At 47.9% G+C, this 19,414-nt stretch overlaps 1 protein-coding gene across 1 annotated transcript in view; it reads left to right on the forward strand.

The window, feature by feature from the left end:
- Positions 1-354: 354 nt before the first annotated feature.
- MACROH2A2 (macroH2A.2 histone) overlaps positions 355-19,414 on the forward strand; it is a 58,057-nt gene continuing 38,997 nt past the window's right edge. The window contains exon 1 of the mRNA XM_023240513.2: positions 355-951. The gene's annotated coding sequence lies outside the window, so the exon portion shown is untranslated. The remainder of the gene's footprint in view (positions 952-19,414) is intronic.

Consider the following 19,414-nt stretch of genomic DNA (forward strand, 5'->3'; position numbering starts at 1 on the left):
TCCAGTAGAACAGAGCAACTACTAATCCATTATCACACTAATATTGTCCACCCCATCCCCATAAAGATGCATTTTCTAGAAACTAATAACATTTGGTCCTTAAGACAATAGCCTCGTGCTAATCAATAGCTGCTGGGATATTACAAATTAACACACTACCACGCAACCGACTTAAAAAGGATGTCCAGGCACACAGTCCTACCCTCCAAAACATACATCTGCTACTCCAAATATTATGCAACGCTGGAATCTAAATTGGTCTTAATTTATAAAAAGCCAGCAGGCATGGATACACGTTCTCAGTTCTTGTGGCTGTGGCTACCCTTTGCTACAGCCCCAGTGGTACACACGAACGTTACTGTACAGTATTTGTCATTATCTGAGGACAGGAGAGAGCATCGAAGGTGGCATTTTCGGCTTTCACCTTCCAAGACTCTCCCCAGAACTGCCCGATGAACGCCCACGCCGCCTTCTTCCACCAAAGGTGGATTCCGCAAACGGGAGACTCCGGATCGTGACCGTAGTGCTTCGGTCCCCAGCCCTGGGGAAAGCCTCATCTTAGCAAGTGGCCCTCAGCGCATCCAGCAGATCCGCGGGCGACGCGGAGGCCGCGCGGTTTCATCATTAATGCTCCTGAAGGACAATAGCTCATCAAGCCCCACCGAAAGCCCCGGACCCGTCGCGGAGCCTGGGCTGGCGGGGGATGAGGCTGAGCGACTCCTCCTAGAGGTGGTTATGTGGAGAAGGAGCAATCCCTTCTCCCTCCTCCTCCTCCCCCCGCTACTATCCGCGGCCCGGAGAACTGCCGCTTGCCGCCATTGACAAGCACCGATAGAACCCAAAGAAAGGCAAAGAGTCCTGCCCGGCACCGGCGCCGCGCGGGCCGAACCTGCGCCCCGGGAGCGGCGCGCCGAGGGCACCGGGCGCCCGGAGCAGGCGGCGCAGCACCAGGTGAGCCCGCCATGGCGATGGCATTATTGTTCAGGGGGCTCCGGGGTCTGGAAACAAAACGCGCCGCGGGGGCAGTGCAGGGGCCGGAGAGGACCCCTGCCTCTCCCGCCGCCCGGCCCCTGCCGGCGCACCCCGATAGCCGACCCTCCCCGCAAAAGAAAGAGAGAAGAATTCATAAATCAAGCTGCCCAACTTGCTTCCTCGGGAAATAAAGGCGGGGGGTGGGGGGGGGTGCTAAAGAAGCGGTAAAATTGCAGCGGCCGGCGAGGAGCGGGGGCATCCTGGGCGAGGAGGGAGGAGGCGGCGGGATGCGGGGTCCGCCGGCGGGCCGCGGCGAGGCCGGCCAGGGAGGGAGCGGAGGGCTCCCGGGATGCGGAGTTCGGGGCGCCGGAGCGGAGGAGGGAGGCGCCCGGCCGCCGAGGGGACCGCTCCGGGGCGGTGGGCCGCTCGGGGGGCCTCCGAGGGTGCGGGGCTGGGCGCCGGCCGCTCCGGGCTGACAATGGAAGGGGCGCGGGGGCGCGGAGCGGAGGGAAGGGGCCGGGGGCCGGGGGCCGGGGGCGGGCCGCGCCGCCGAAGGTCAGGCCGGGGACGCGGGCGGCGGGGGCGAGGCCGGGGGCTGCCGCGCGGTCGCCGGGCGCCACGAGCGCCGCGAGCCCCCGGCCGGCGCGGAGGAGGGCTCGGGGCCGGGCACTCCCCTCCGGTTCCCTTTCCGGGGCGCCCGGTGCCGCCGCGCGCTGCGCTGTCCCCGGGAAATGGCGGCCCCTCCGCCGCCCGCTTGGGCAGTCCCGGCTTCCCGCTTTGCGCGGGAAAAATATATATATAATAATAATGGTAATAAAAAGGAAAAAAGGGACAAAAGTAAAGCGGCCGCGACGAAGGAAAGGGCTGCGGCGGGCGCCAGACGGCGCGCAAAGCGCGTGCGGGGCGCGGCGGGAGGGACCGGCCCTACCTCCGCGGCTCGCAGCCCGCGCCTCCGAGCACCCCGGTGCCAGCTTCGCCCGCCGCCTAAATCGCGCCCGTGGGTGTCCTTCCCCGCCTTTCCTCGTGGGGGCGCCCTCCGCTCCTGCCCTCTTTGTTCCTCCCAACAATGGCCAAAGGGCATTGAGCCCCCAAAGGGCCAAATGAGCCTCCCTCTCCAGGAGTTTCCTGTCGCCTATTGCTCCGGAGCCACCGCGGGCGTGATTTCGGCCCGGTCACTGCCGGGGTTTAACGGCAACCGTCCCACGATGGGCGAAGAGGTGAAGGAGGCCAGAGCAGCGGGCCGAGAAACCAAAGCGCAGGTCCCTGTGTGTCTGGGGCGGTGCGGCCCGTACGGTAATCGGGGTCCCCGCATTCCCGCGGCGCCGGTGAACAGCGGTGCCGCTCCAGCCTCTACTCGGCCAGGGGGGGGGGAGTCCACCCAGGCCCGGGCCTAGATCCCCGGGCCTCAGGGGCCTGTTCTCCTGGAGGTGGTCAGCACCCCCTAGCAAATTGGTTTCCTCACTTTCCTCATTTGTGTTTGTGTCGAAATCCGACTGTCGCCTCCCTGGGCTGCGCAGTTGTTAATGGGTGAGAGAAACAGAAACGTTATCAAGAGCGAAATGGGCCTCCGTTTGTGTTGTTTCTTATTTAGGACCAGTTCCTTTGTGGAAACAAACTAAGCGACACAGAATTCTCAGTTCGTTCATATTTAACTGAACGTTATCACTTACTCCTTTGGAAAACTCCTTTTTTTTTTTTTTTTTCAAATGAGTGTTCAGAACGCCAAGATTTGGAAACACGCTCATGGTTTTTAGAATCGCTGTAGCCGAGATGATCATGTAAATAAAAATAGGCTCTGCCTGGAGGAAAAGTTTATCATGGATCGAGTAATTCACACCTTTAAAACCTCCCTTTCCTGTATCCAAATTTAAAAATGTATATATGCCCACCTCTGCACTCCAGTTCTGCTAGCCTGTCAATTTCTTCCTCGCCTGGATCCATTTATTGACGTGCTTTGGACATTATTAATGGTTTCCTCTCTTTCAAAACTCTGTCAAAGAATTTAGCTCCTTGGATCCAGAATGTTCCAAAGAGTCTGACCTTACTCTCTCCCCATCCCATCATCTGTCTAGTTCCCAGGGATTCTGTAGCTTTTCCCAGTGGGTGAGACACCCTACAAGCTATTGTCTGAGACAGCCAGGTCTGTTTTCACTGCCTCCTGCCAAGCAGAGCAGGAGGGAGTCCTGTTTTCCGCAGGCAACTTTAAATGGAAGATATCTGTAACTTGGCTAGGGGGAAGGGTGTGCAAAAATTCAACCGACTTTTTTTTTTTTTTTTTTTTTTTTGAGAGAGAGAGAGAAAGAGAGAATCCCAAGCAGGCTCCCTGATGTCAGCCAGGAGCAGGAGGCTGGACTCAATCTCACAAACCGTGAGATCATGACCTGAGCCGAAATGAAGAGTCTGATGCTTAACCCACTGAACCACCCAGGCACCCACCCCATGAGCAACTTTTTAAAAAATGTTTTTCATTCTTAATAAATAGCCTCAAGTGTGCCTGGGTAGCTCAGTCAGTCAAGTGTCCGACCCTTAGTTTCGGCTCGGGTCATGATCTCACAGTTTCGTGGGTTCGAGCCCCACATTGGGCTCTGTGCTAACAGCATGGAGTCTGCTTGGGATTCCCCCTCTCTCTCTCTCTCTCTCTCTCTCTCTCTCTCTCCCTCCCTCCCCTCCCCTCCCTCACACTCTGTCTCTCTCAAAAATAAGTAAATAAAACCTTAAAAATATTTTTTAACTTAAAAAAAATAAAAAGAAATAGCCTCAAAGATGCACCTTTGCTTTTTTTTTGCGCAGAGATGAGCAAAGAACTTATGGTGGGAGATCATTGAACAAACATTTATTGGGCACCAATTATTAAACACCTCTGCATGCGGAAAGAAATGCAAATATGGGGTAGTGATGGGCCCTGCTCTCAGAGAGCTTACATCCTAAGCCTAGGCGATAACATGTGCAGGTAAAAAGTAACTCATCTTGGCAAGCTGAGTGGGAAACTGGGGGCTTTCCTGCCAGGCTAACAGGCGTGTAAATTGAAACGGCCAATTTGAAGGGCAGTTTGGCACTGTTAAAATTAATCATGTGCACGTTCTATGACCCAGCCATTCCATTTCTTCGTATATATCCTAGAGAAGCAGGCACAAGTGTGCAGAGTTTTGGTAGTTTTGAAACTAAAAGCAACCTGATGGCCATCATAGGGAATGGCTAAATAATGGCACATTTACTTCTGGATAATTAGGCAACAGTTCAAAAGAACGAAGTAAGTCTATGTATGCTGAGCCGGAAAGGTCACCAAACCATATGATTAAAGAAAAAGGCAATTACAGAACAATACGTACTGTGTGGGACTACCAAAAAAATAATAATACTATACATTCCCATAAGTAAAAATACATACAAAGACAGATAGGGCTGTAAAGACACCCACTGGAAGAGACAACTGGAGGAATTGTCAAGGAAGAGATTAGTCATACAATTATTCATACCCATCTGTAACCATTGTTACAACGTTTGAAATTTTACAATTTGAATTGATTTCTGTATTACTTGCATAACTAAATACAATTAAGATACAAGTGATTGATAATGTGTAATAAAAGCCACCATAAAATGTTACAACAGTTTTTACAGGGAGAACAGCGTTTTAGGCTGGAACGGGGTGGTGGGGGGGCGGGGGGGGGGGGTGGAGGACCAAGCTTCACAGACATTGCAGGAGGATTGGAGGAGAGCGGGAAAGGGTCCAAGGCAGGCAGAAGGATGCTTGACCAGGCTGTCGTCACATAAATTCTCTTTCGAGGCTGAGTCCCCACCTGCCCTGCCAAGGTTCAGGGCAAAGAGAACTAAACCAATAGTTTATCATTTCTATCTTTTTTTTTTTTTTTTTTTAATTTTAGAGAGCACGAGCGGAGTAGGGGCAGCAGGAGAGGGAGAGAATCTTAAGCAGGCTCCACGCTCAGTGTAGAACCAGAATGCAGGGCTCGATCCCATGACCCTGGGATCGTAACCTGAGCCGAAATCAAGAGTTGGCGGCTCAAACGACTGAGCCACCCATTAAATTAGATTTAGAAGGAAAAATAAAATGAGCCAATAGAGGTATGACATCTAACAGTTTTATGGTATTGGAAGGTAGTACTTAAAAAAAAATTTTATGTTTATTTATCTTTGAGAGAGAGACAAAGCACGAACAGGGGAGGGGCAGAGAGAGAGGGAGACACAGAATCTGAAGCAGGCTCCAGGCTCTGAGCTGTCAGCACAGAGCCCGACGCGGGGTTCGAACCCATGAACCTTGAGATCATGACCTGAGCTGAAATCTGACACTCAACTGACTGAGCCACCCAGGTGCCCTGGCTGGTAGTATTTTAAAAAGGTAGTGAAAACTTCAGGATGGAGGGTTTGTTTTCTCCTGGATGCACACTAGGATATATTTTGGGAATTAACTTGGAGGGAAAGATAAGTGTTTGAAAGGCTACTTACTTCGTTCCCCACCACCACCAGAAAAATCACAAAAGGCACCCTCAAAATACTTTTGAAACAAATACTTAAGGCTAGTTGCCTTCAAACACTCATTTAAGGTCAAATGTGTACATAACACTATGCAAAGGGTAACAATGTAGAAAAAACAGCCCCAGCCCAGGGTTCCAGAAGTGGGGGTTAGGGGGCTGGTCCTAGGTCTGGTTTCACACAGACCGTGGGGTCATGGACAAGCTGTTTCATGAGCTCCTCCCATGCCACACCTTTTACGGTGGCTGAAATTAGGAGGGGGCCCTAAAAATAGTTGATGGCTCAAGTCCCTTTCAGTCTTAGATCATGATTTTGTGAAATCCTATGATTCTAACCTCATGATGATTGTGAAGTCCCCGGCAGATGGGATTTTGGGGGGATACGGGATAAGACTAGGAGGGGCCCCAAAGTGCCCCGCCTTGGGAAAAATAAAAGGTCACTGTCACAAGGTTCTCAGTAGATTAGGTAGCTCTGGGAGCTTCCCCAGACTGACATTTCATTACCGCCCCTAAGATCAGCGAGGGAAATAGAGGTTGCCGAGTTCAAGCCTCGTGGTAGACACAGAACATCAAACGCTATAGCATTGCAATAGTTGCTTTTGAAACAGAGGGGAAGTGCCAGCCTGCATCCCAGGAAAATCGTTCTCCGAAACTGTTGCTTCCATGGAAATAAGTCACAATTGCTAATGTTTATTGAATGCCTTCCTGCCTGCCAGGCACTGTTCCAGACATTTTATGTGCATTAACTCATTTCATTCTTATAACAGCACTTTAGGTAGATACCATTGTTATACCCAAATTACAGAAAAGAAAAGAGAGGTTGAGGACGTGCCCACACCTGGGCGGAGGTAGACTTGGGACCCCAGCCCAGGCAGCCTCGCGCCACAGCCCCACATTCTTACCTCCGTGACGGGAGAGCAAGGGGGTTGCTTCTCATTATGCAGATTCTTATTCTAAAACTTGTTATTTGCATCACTGTGTTACCTGCCTATGTCAGGTGAAAGATAAAGACGATCCGATGGAGCCACATCACCCTATACTTTAAACTGTCTTGTCGCCACGTATTAAATAAGATGAATTTGGTGGTTTCTCTGAAGCCCTTACTGTTCATTTATCCATCTCACCATCCATAATCCTTGGCCCGATTTATTTGACTGGCGTTGCCAATTTGGACGTGGAATGGAGTAAGTAATTCAAGTCGGAACTTTCGCGCTTTGACAGAAGTGTGTGTGGAAATATGCACCGGACCACCGGCCTCGGTCCGGGCACGTTTACTTCAGCTGATCCCGGGACTCCAGAATTTGCGGCGGGGACCATATTGTTTAACCCTAAATCGCAACACACAATCTGATCAGAGATTTGGGGGTTGTTTCTGGATATAAGAGGCGGTCCTGATGATATAGTTTGGATGCCTAAATACGGGGCGTTTCCATAACGACGGGCCAAAAATATCACAAAGTAAAATCAAACCGATCCTGGAAAACCCGGGCCCTGTGTTTACGAGGCCTGGCACTAATAATGACATATATTATGCCAACTTGTACTCTGTGCTCCCTTCACTGCTCAATAAAGCCGTTAAAATTAAACAGTGGTGGTAGAATATGAAAAAGTAAGCTCCGATAGCTTTTATAATTTACAACATAAACTTTTAGGTCCGATGATAGTTCACCGGGTCCCCCATCAGAGTACTAGATTCGCAAATTGACGGATCTTCATGAATTTCAGCACAGCGCTGTTCAACACTGGAGTCGCGCTTCAGGAAACTCTATAGGTTATTGCCTCGGAGTGGAGAAGAAGAGGCAGTCTTGGGAAAAAACCAAGGTAGAATTTCCAGGCCCGGTGGTTCTATTCTGTGGTTATCGTGGGTGATGAAATAGTCACTTCAAAGGAAAGATCGCCTGGATGTGACTTAATTCTCCCGGGTTTTTCCAGGTCTGTAGATTTCATAGAGGGGGGTCAGACAGAGTGACATTTTGAGCATCTTCGTAGAACAGAAGCCTCTTTCAGGTTGGAAGGGACCTCACAACTTAGCAGGTGTAATGGCTGTCGTTTCTCAGAGCCCCAAAGCAGAAAACGTGGGGACCCAGCCATGAAGGTTCTCAGGCACCTCCCCACTCCAGCCAGGACACCTGCCCTTCCCTCCATCTACTCTAAATATTGAATCTCCTGAAAGGTTGTTCTTTTTTGTTTGTTTCGAGCAAAGTTGGCAGAGTTGGGGGTGGGAGGTTGTTAAAAAATCAGCAGGTTTGGCTCAGGGCCACAGGTGGTGAGTCCAACACTGGAACCCCTGCCCCCCGACACACACACCTGCTGGGGTCCGCCATACCTTCTGTCTGGGGACGACACCGCACTACACCTGGAGCCCCCGACCCCTGCCACTTGTGGCCACATTGCAGCCACCACCTTAGGACGGACAGTGAGGAAAACAGGGGAGGGAGGAACGGGCAGGGGAGGGATGGAGGAAGAGGGGTTCCGGGGCAGCTACCTCAGCCCCAAGAGCCCACAACCGGCCCCACCTATGTGCCCAGCGGTGGGTGTCTCCGGAAGCCTCTGGCACATGAGGCGGCACCAGGGGCCACAGCCTACCTGCTGTCTGTGCCGGTTTGCTCACTCCCAGCCCCAGAGGGAACTCCCGCGTCCCCTCACCCCTCACCTGAGAAGCTCTTGGCTTAGACAAAGTCAGTTCCCTGCTCAGGGGACTACTGTCTCTAACAGTCACCCTCACGACTAATTTGAAACTATGGGATTTTATGGAGACACGATAGCTTGCCCACTGGTCCTGTTTGTCAGCCGTCAAGAGCAAAAGAGACCCAGCTGGACGCAGCGAAGGGTTTTGGTTTTTATTTTGTTCTCCGTGACTGAATAGATTCAGGAAGACGTTTTCTTCTGGGGTGCATTACTAAGACCCAACAAGAACAAAACTGATTTTTATCCATTTGCTTATATTCATTTCTCATCCGACTAGTACCATAGGTGGCCAAATATATTTATCTTATATTAGAGAATAGCAGAAGGCCAATAATGAGGAAACCAAATATATATCAACAACTTGGTCCCTTTGTCTTTAAAAAACAAAAACAAACACTTGAGCTCACGTTCAACAAAGGCAGCAAAACCTGTTACAAGTCACCAAGTACTGGGGCGCCTGGGTGGCTCAGTCGGTTAAGTGACAGACTTTGGCTCAGGTCTTGATCTCATGGTCCGTGAATTCGAGGGATCTCATGGTTCCACGTCCAAGAATCTGGAGCCTGCTTCAGATTCTGTCTCTCTCTCTCTCTCTCTCTCTGCCCCTTCCTGGCTTGTGCTCTGTCCCTCTCTCTCTCTCTCTCAAAAATAAATTAAAAAATTTTTTTAATTAAAAAAAAAAAGTCACCGAGTACTGCAGTAGCAGCTTATACACTAAATCCATGCCATATCTATTCCCCCCCCCCTGCTCTGCCCTCTTCTCCCCATCCCTTCTAGAAGGATGTGGGCACACCCGCTCTGACTGTGGCTTATAAAGAACGCACGGGTGGTTGAGCTTCCCCCTAGATTATTCCAGGACATGGCTTGAAAGACTTTTTTTAAAAAAGGAATGATTTGTAACCCAATAGTATAATTTAAATAAATTGGGCTAACGCTTGGTTCTAACGTTCATGGTTGGTTAATTTAGTTAATTTGATCCGTGTGTCATTTTGATGAAATTGCATTTGCTATAGCTCTTTACATTATAAATTGTTAATGTGCTTTAACATATATGACGATAAAATTATTGACTATGCTCATTCACTTAAAGGTGGCCTTGGAAGAAAACGGTTTGGAAAGTATTAACTTGTGCAATAATATATTTGCCCTTGGACTTCATAAATGCAAGTGTAATAGAGCAAGTGATTTAGCTGGGATTACCGAAAATGGTTTTCACAGCCACAAAATAATACTAACAAACTATTATTATTTTAATACAGTCCTTAGGGTAACACACCAAAATATATTAGAATTCTATTAGGTGGGAGGCTAAGAGGTTTTTTTAACGCCCTTTAAAAATATATTTCTACATATAATTAATACATTGGTATTGAATTCCCTTAGGTCCTGCCCAGTTTTATTCCATCTCATTTCATTCTCCCAAAGGATGGTTTGGAACTGACAGAGTGAAGATGCTTCATTGTGGTGTCTACTTTATTTTTCATAATTATTTACAATATGAAATATTCTCATGATACTACAGATTAGAGAAATGTCATGGGGTCTAAAAAAGAATACATTTCAGCAATTTTAAAACTGTATTTGAAGTTAAAAAAATTCATTTCCATCATTAAAAAGCTACAAGACCTCTTATTTCCAGTTTTCAAGTAACGTATATATGAAAGCCTTTTGATTTGTATACTTTTTCACGGGAATTCGCTCTTTCGTTCATGTATTCTGCAGAAACTTACGGAGAATCGTCTAGGAGCCAAGGCTTGTGCTAGTGCAGGGATAGAGTCATAAACAAAAAGAGCGAGACCCCAAGTCTTATTGATTTCCGGGGCTCGGGCTCCCCTCCCCCCTGCCACCGGCCCCTGGGGGTCCCTCCTCACTAAAGAGGCAGCTGGCGCCGGGATCTGCCTCTGATTTCGCCACCCACCAGGAGCACGCAGGCAGGCGTGAGACCCAAGCCCACCCTGTGAGCATTTGCAGAAGCTGGATGGCAGGAAAATGGTCACTTAAATCAAGACTGCTGGCGGCTTCCAGTGGACCTTCTTGCTGATTGGCTAGGGTTTGTCATAGTCCCCATCAGTTGACATATAATAAGAATTTCCAGAAGTTGCTTGAGGCATTAAAAAAAAATGTTCTTTATCAGCTCTTTATGCTTAAGAAAGGACTTATTTAAATTAAAAGAAAATAGTGGTCTGAAGAAAGCAGACCATTTTGTCCTTTACAGAGGCAGTCAGTGTGTTGAGTACAGTTTGCTGTTTCCCACCAAAAGCAATTCATTCAATAAGGACAGATGCTTGGGATTTTTCTTTTCTTTCCTCTCCTCCCTTCTGGGATTACAGTATAATTATAAATATTATTTATAGGAATCCCATATGCTACAATCGGGCAAATACAGACTCACTGAATTTGATCCTGTTATATTAATGGGTCTTATATAATCTCTTGATATGAAATTTTATATTCTTCAATTATCTCAAGACCAATGACTCACCTGGTGATGAAAGTGATCTAAATTTTTCAATATGACATTATTACTCAATTATAACACAGTTGAACTTTTTCTCCTTACCAGAATACTCATTTCGAGGCTAATTCCCAAATGATGTTTGTGAAGATGTTAAATTAAAATGACACTTTCCGTTTCCAGTTCCACATGATGGACGGAGTATATGGGCTTCCTTCTCTTGGAGCCCACAGAAATACTGGTAAAGAATTGCAAAGAAAATAAACACTTAACAACAAAAGGGCAAGGGGGTGGTGTTGCTCGTTAGCAAGTGGGAGATTTCAACAGATTTCTGGAAGACTGGAAGTACCTGGGACTATGCAGACAATGTCATAGGGGAAGCCACAAGTAAGAAGAGTAAAATGCAAGGGGCACCTGGGTGGCTCAGACAATTGAGGGTCCGACTCTTGATTTCAACTCAGGTCATGACCTCAGAGTTGTGGGATTGCACCCCACACCACGCTGAGCATGGAGTCTGAGATTCTCTCTCTCCCTCTGCCCCTCCTCCCCCACTTGCTCTCTCTCTCTCTCTCTCTCTCAAATAAAAAATAATATAAGGGTAAATGCAAGAGGGAGCTCCACTGAAGGTGGGCAGGGTGAGAAGTGAGGAGTCGTTGTGGGTCTGTTTCTGGAAAAGCCAAGTGGATTGGCCTCTCTCCCTCCCCTTCTCCCAGTTGAGCTTCCGGTGATCTTCCATTTCTCCCCCAGCTAACAGTCTGAGGCTTCCCCTCTGAAGAAATTGAACAACTCAGGGCTGGTCTAGAATTTCTAGGATTCCTAGGATTCCTAGAATTTCTGGTTCCGGCCTTCGGGGGCTCTCAGTCCCTGACTGGACACGCTCAGGTGAGGTGTTGACTGACATGTGCTATGCACACACCCAGAGGTCCCAAGCAGGAACCATGCCTACCAAAGGAGAGCTGAGGAAGGCTTTTCCATCTGCCTATCATCATTAGCCTTGTCTATCATTCTTAAGTATCAAGGCCTGACCAAAGGTCACCAGACATTTAAGAAAAGCCGTCATGAAAGAGAAAGATGATAATGAACACATAGGATGATGAGCTGGGTGAAATAATCGAAAGAACAGATGATAACATAAACACACCCTAAGTAATTTCAGAGAAACTCGAAGACATGGTGCCTTCATACAGGAACAAGATGATATGAAAAAGGAATAATCAGAGACAAGAAAGAGCTGTTGGACATTAATAATATGATTGCCAACATTAGATGTTAAGAGGACTGGGGAAAAAAATGGAAGGGAAGGGGTAAGAGAGTTAGAGGAGCAACCCAGGAGATCCAACCCCTGGTTCACAAGCATCCCCGTAAGAGAAGGGGCACGTGGGAGAAATTAAGAGATGGGGGGAAATAATCAAATCCGTAATAGAAAATTCCTGAAGTTATTAAAGAGATGAGTCTTCTGATTGAGTGAACAGGCTTATTGCCAAATGCGGAGCAGGGTGAATGGGGTCGGGGGGGACTCACACCTAGACACATCTTTGTAGAGTATTAGAACATAAAGAGAAAATTTAAAGTCTTGGGAGTTGGGGGACACCAAACTTACCTGTAACACTGGACGAAAACACCAGTGGATCAATGGCTTCAAAATATTGAAGCAAAATGATGTGGATGCTAAAAACTATACCCCCCCCCCAAGGATAATCCAGAGATCATTCAGTAAAGACAGTTTCATTTATGTAAGAAAACAAAGTTTACTTCTCTGTACTGTCCCTGAAGAGTTACAGGAGGCTGACACCAAGAATATAAGGGAGAAAGTCGAGAAAGAGGAGGTCATTGGATGAGGGATGATTGGATCATGGATGAGGCATGGGGGAAGACATTCCCAGGATGACCTCTGGGTAAAACAACCATTCCAAACTGGAGCATGAGGTCAAAGGGCTTCAGGATAAAAGTCTCTGGGAAGAAAGTGGCCCCTGCGAAGACCAATGACCAAGAAGCTCGGTGATTTTTAGGCTGTGGCAAAGCCACACTTCCCTTTTGTCAACAAGAACGAAGCAAAGTACGACTGATAGATCATCGTTATTCACGGGTTCCATAGCAGCGAATTTGCCTGCCTGCTAAAATTTATTTGGAACCCCCAAATCAATGCATTTCAGTCTCTCAAGGACATGCACAGGGCGGCGACACATTTGAGCCACCCATCCATCGGTCACTCTCCCTGCTGAGTTCTAACAAGGCCTGGTTTCCTCTTTCATCTGTCACGCTGGAAATTAGTGCCCTTCCCATGGTCTATCTGGTGCCATGTTTTCACATTTTTGTGCTTCCCATTGGCGATTCCACTGTTTAAAATGGCCCCCAAGCATCGTCCTGAAGCGCTGTCTAGTGTTCCTGAGCACAAGAAGGCTGTGAAGGAATGCGCCTTCTGGAGAAAATATATGTGTCCGATGAGGTTCGCTCAGGCTTAAGTCACGGCGCGATTTCCCGTGAGCGCAGTGTTGGTGAATCAACAATACATATTCTATAAGGTGTCTTTAAACAGAAACGCACATAAAACAAGGTGCTGTGTTGATTCGTTGATGAAAAAGTTGTGACCGGAGGCTCGCGGCCACCTAACCCTGTTTCCCCTAGGATCAGTGCTCCGCTATTCACTAATCCAGTGTTCCCGGCCGCTTTGTAGAACACAGCGACTGCGCTTAACGAGAATCGACAGTGATTAGGAACTTGGGGGTGGGAGGAAGCTGTAAAAGAAAGACGTGCTCTAAATGTGAAGCCACGTGGGGTGCCTGGGTGGTGCAGTCGGTTAAGCGTCCGAGTTCAGCCAGGTCACGATCTCGCGGTCCGTGAGTTCGAGCCCCGCGTCGGGCTCTGGGCTGATGGCTCAGAGCCTGGAGCCTGTTTCTGATTCTGTGTCTCCCTCTCTCTCTGCCCCTCCCCCGTTCATGCTCTGTCTCTCTCTGTCCCAAAAATAAATAAACGTTGAAAAAAAAATTTTTTTTAAATAATAAAAAAAAAAATAAATGTGAAGCCAAGTGAAATGTTGGAGTGATTTTGAACAACCCATTTTCAGAACAAAGAGAATCCACTTGAGGCAGGTGCTGGACCCCAGGAAAGGAAGCGTGAGGCTAGCACGCATGCGATTCTGAAGGGAACAGTATTCACAAAGTCGCGATCATATAAATGCTGCTTAAGAGCATTTCGTTTTCGAAATCGGCCCAGAGACAGAAGGAAGACTTCGCTGTGATTACAGGACCAAACAGAAAGGTGGCGAGTGGAGGCAGTGGCAGGCTGGAGGACAGAGGTAGAAATGGGGAGGTGAGGTAGGGAGCAGAGGGGCCAGGGAAAGGTCAGGGCGCACATCCTCGTCCAACATAACCGTGACTCAAGAGGGAACACCTGGGGTTGGGGGAGTCAGAGACTGCAGTGTGTTCTTTAAAGTTCCCAAGGTCATCAGCAGAGGAAATAAAAACGGAAGTATGCTGTCAATGGCTGGAAAAGAGAAGAGAATGGGGACTCAAGTTCTCATCCTTCTGAGGCATTGACAGAGACTGTCTAAAAGTGGAAGTAAATTGTGACGTAGAACTATAAACACTTGAGCTTTGGAGGTGACCACCAGAAGTGAAATTAAAAACTGTTGCATGATGGGGCGCCTGGGTGGCTCCGTCGGTTAAGAGTCCGACTTCGCTTCAGGTCACGGTCTCAAGGTTCGGAAGTTCGAGCCCCACGTCGGGCTCTGTGCTGACAGCTCAGATCCTGGAGCCTGCTTTGGATTCTGTGTCTCCCTCTCTCTCTGTCCCTCCCCCACTCTCTCTCTCTCTCTCTCTCTCTCTCTCAAAAATAAAGTTAAAAAATTGTTTTAAACTGCTACATGGAATGGCCTCTAGAAGCGAGATTGGGGGTAGAGTTGGGGAGAGACTGTTGCCCTCCATTTTATGCATTTCTTTACGTCTTGCTTTATAATACTATGTGCAAGCATTACTTAGATTTAAAGGCCAAATAAACTCAACTTTTTATTTTAGATTTCTTTTTTTTTTTAGATTTATTTATTTTGAGAGAGAGACAGAGAGCACGAGCCGGGGAGAGACAGAGAGAGACACCGAATCCAAAGCAGGCTCCAGGCTCTGAGCTGTCAGCACAGAGACCAACTCCAGCCTTGAACCCATGAACCACGAGATCACGAGTTGAGCCGAAGTTGGCTGTTTAACCGACTTCGGAGCCACCCAGGTGCCCCAAGATTTTATTTTTTAATGTTTATTTATTTTTGAGACAGAGAGAGACAGCAAGCGGGGAAGGGGCAAAGAGAAAGAGGGAGAGAGATCCCAAGCAGGCTCCATACTGCGCTGTCAGCGTGGGGCCCAACGTGGGGCTCAAACCCACAAAATGTGAGATCGTGGCCTGAACAGAAATCAAGAGTTGGACACTTAACCGACTGAGCCACCCAGGTGCTCCTAGATTTTATTCTTAAATAATCTCCACACCCAATGTGGAGCTCAAACTTAGAACCCCCAGATCAAGAGTCACATGCTCTACCGACTGAGCCAGTCAGGCCCCCCCCGCCAAACTCAAAATTTTAAATAACTTCTTTAACTTTTTTTGTTTTCCTTGCTTCAGGGTGACCTTACGCAAGTCATAATCGTGTTTCAGCTTGTTGGTGATAGGCCCTAACAGAGAAGTTCCCAAACTTTCTCAGTTCACAGAGAATTTAATGTCTCAGACATTTTTTTCTCAGGGCGCCTAGGCCAGAAGGAATACCCATCAGTTCCATTTATTACCTGGTTAGGTCCAAACAATAAGTATTTATGTCCTAACAGCTAGGAGCTATTTGAAAAAAATATTGACAATGAATAAGAAGAAAAAAGGATATTTGTATCCCATTCTTAAATAGCCACAATGAATTACAAATAGGACGTGTGCACCTGTTGGGCACTGCACAACTTCTCAAACCTTAGAATCAGGTCAGACACTGCCACTCTCATTTTCTGTTCCACATCGATTTTTCCCTGGCACTTGCTTTAATCACAGCAGCCACCAAAAAGTCAGCTTTGTAAGATATGGCATCATAAAAAAGAAGAAGAAGAAGAAGATAGTACAATCTACTGCGAACCACTGGTAGGAACACTTTGAGCTGGTAGTTGTAAGGTCCAACAGAGGTTGAGTATCACTTTATTCCCCTCGGAAGCTTAAACATTTGCTGGCTTGTCTCAGGTACCTTGGTGCAGTCTGGGAACCATGTCTCTGGCATCTATTTGAAATTGTTATCATGATCTGTCTTGCAACTTCATCAGAAAATATTTGAGGACAAGGGTCATGTGTATTCCACATCTAATGTAGTTTCTTATTCAGTAATAAATGCTTCATAAATACTGTCTTTCATCAAATCGATGATATCGTAGGTTGGAAGATGCATACTGATTTCTAGAGGTAGTAAAATGTCCAAAAAAAAAAAAAAAGATCATAAAATCACTGATATACAGTAGTTATTTGAATAGCCTGGCATGAGTTTATTGTCCGTGTCTGAGTCAGTGCTGCAATTAAATGTTTACCCTGTGATATCTGTAAAATGTAGCTCATCGGTGTCCTTATGGGCTTAAAACCCCATAACTATAACCCTAACACAAAATAAATAACCCTAACAAAACAGTCCGAACATGCCCCCTTCCCAGCGTACACAAAACCAGTGTTTGTGGGGGTTTTTAATGTTTATTTTTTTTTTTGAGGGTCGGGGAGGCAGAGAATCTCCAGCAGGCTCCGTACTCAGCTGAGAGCCCAACGTGGAGCTCGAACCCACAAACTGTGACCTGAGCCAATATCAAGAGTTGGACATTTAACCTCCCCAGGCGCCCTACAAAACCAGTTTTGTTCTTCCAACTTCTCTGCTTTTGGAGGGAAAGGACAATGAGCAGGCGCTCCTGTACTCCCCCCTCCTCCTTCCCTGAGCCCCTGTTGTTAACGTGCCGAAAACTCTCCCATTTACTTTGCAAATAATTACGAGACTTTATACCTTGGTTATTCTTGGTTTCTCCGATATGAAAAGACAGATATATATTGCAGATCTAGGTTGTATCTTGTCTGTTTCCCAATTCCTCTTTATTACTATTATTATTTTTTTACTGTTTATTTATTTTAGAGAGAGAGAGAGAGAGCAGGGGAGGAGCAGAGAGAGAGGGAGACACAGAATCTGAAACAGGCTCCAGACTCTGAGCTGTCAGCACAGAGCCCGACGCGGGGCTCAAACTCACAAACCGCGAGATCATGACCTGAGCCAAAGCTGGACGCTCAACCGACTAAGCCACCCAGGCACCCCCCTAATTCCTCTTAAGCACCCCCACAATACCCCAGGATTGGCCTGGCGGGTGGGGCCAGCTGAACTTGGCCATGCACATCCTCCAGGGGCGCCCACACGGTGTCTGTAGCCACTGGAAAAGCTTCATCCAGCCATATTCTGTTCTTCAAACTTGTAAACAAACATAAGTACTGTAGTCCTTAGCTTTGCCTAATTAGAGAAAACATTGTTTTAGAGCAGAAGGTAAATAAATGTAAACATTTAAGTATTAGTCTGATGGAAACAAATCTCACATTCCAGTAGTTCTTTTCTCCTTAGCTGAGTGGCCCTACACAGAGATTGAGAGAGTCGCAGGAGGTGGATAAAAACCCGTTCGAGTTGTTCACTCGTGACTTCCCAAGACTGGATGGAGTCAGGGGAAAGGGTGGCCCGGGAACGAAGGAAGCCGGGGGTTAGACTATCTCACCGCTCTGGGCAGAGTCCAGCACAGGCCGGGGGCAGGGGTGGTCTGCAAAAGCAGGGTCTTCTCTGGAGGGGTCGGAGGGCACCAAACCCTTCCTTCCACCTGTGGGGCCCCCTAGGCGTGACAGGTCCGCGCCATCAACCTCCTCCCGGAATCTTAAGGGATTCCCGATGTGGTCTGATTCGTACAATGTCCGGGGGCCTCCCAGCGCCGGGAAGCCCAGGAGTTAGACGCCCAGCTGCTTAAGGCCAGCACAGCGTCTGCAAAGACAGGTTCCCCCAGGCACAGAGTTTCTCCACATACACAGTCTCGCGCCGAGACATCGGACGGAGCCACATCCCCAGATCTAAGGCCCTAACCTGGAGGAAAGAGGTCTGGTTACAAACTGTTGAACGTAGGGTGATCCCTCCACTTGCCGCTGTGCCGTTGGCATGCTTCTCCATTTGACCTAGCCCTGGTTTTCCTTCCTTGGCTGTTTTATCTTCATGAGTGCCAGGGCCCCGAAGTCACCTGTTGTCCTTGTACTGCTTTTTAGGGGAACTTGTGACTCCTCTTGGCTGACATTGGGGGCGTCCCTAAGTGGCTCTTTCCTGCCTACCTAGTCATCCTCTGGCTGCTTTTGTTCGAGAAGAATAGGGTGGCGGCGAGGGATGAGCGGGTCCTGCCCTCGTGGTGTCTGGGCTCTATGCGTCCCTCTCTCTGCTGCTATGAGAGATGATGACCGTGTACCGCGCACGGTATCCACAGGGCAAGTCCATCCCGTGATGGACTTTTCAGGTGGTTTCCTTGGCAACCGGTCCTCCTGATCCTCCCTCTCCCCCAACTTACCAGCAACGGCAAAAAAGCACATAATTGGCTTAGTGGACCCACCGATACTAATGCATCTTTATGAACCTGTACAGGCTCTCGACTCTTCAGAATTCATTTCCTAAAGGCACTAAAGCTTCTTTTCCAGAACTGTTTGAAAGTGCATTTCTCGAACGTTGGAATGACCTTCAGGATCAATGAGTCACCTCCGTGTTTTACAGATAGGCCCACACCTATCACATAGCCAGTTATGTGACACACAGCTCGCATAGCCAGTTATGTAGACATGGCACCTCACCGGGGGGGTCTTGCACCCAATCCTGGAAGGTTTCCACCCTACCAGGAGTCACCTCCGTTTTGAACACCACCAGCAGCAGCTGGCAGACCTGCCGTGGCCCTCTCTCTGAGGACAGGACGGGTTCACATTGCCTTATGAGTCCCCTGAGTCCTGGAACAGAGATAACCGACAGCAGCTACTCCGGACATTTATGGATGCCTGACCTCAGTTCCCTTAACATAAATTGATGGCTGTGACCCTAGGATTGCAGTCGCTTGCTTCCCCCAAGAGAGGACACCTGAGTGGATCCGTGACCGTTAGCAGCCTAGGGCAGCAGAAGTACAGACAATGTGGAAGTTCTAGAAACAGCGATACTGTCTGATCCCTGTGCCTTACTAGGAAAACGATAATATGCTAAGGCTATTTGCTCCTCTTTGCTTGTGCTTAACTTTGATGAATACCGACATCTCTTGGTGGCAAAATGACTCATAAAATAGGAATATAGTGAGTACGTATGAGCATGTAAAAAACAATCTATGTGAAGTATGTAATAAAATGCCTCAAGTTCACATCATTCACCTCGAGGAGAGGAGGATGTCGCGAACGGGGTTGGTTGCCAGTTCTGTAGCGTTTACATAAAACTCCTCAGTCGTAACAGAGTAATCAGCTGCTTTGGAGTAAATAAACCCCAGCTTTGTATCTTTCATGCATCCACATGCTTCCTTCCGTTATGGTTTTACCCACTTTCTTAGGCCTTGTCACTGTCACCTTGGCTGTTGGCAAACAAATCTAGCCAGCATTCGAGACGACGGTCTCAACAGGTAGATCTAATCCCCATTTATTTTTGACACTCTTCTTTCCATTCCCAAACAAAACGGCCACCGAGAATGATACTTTCCTTGGAGCAGGGAGCTTTGATTCATTAATACATTTCCTAGAGATTTCTGTTTTCGTCTTTTTTTTTCTTTTGGTTGTGCTTGTTTGTCCT

Source organism: Felis catus, chromosome D2, assembly GCF_018350175.1.
Source record: "Felis catus isolate Fca126 chromosome D2, F.catus_Fca126_mat1.0, whole genome shotgun sequence".
In the NCBI taxonomy this organism is placed as follows: Eukaryota; Metazoa; Chordata; class Mammalia; order Carnivora; family Felidae; genus Felis; species Felis catus.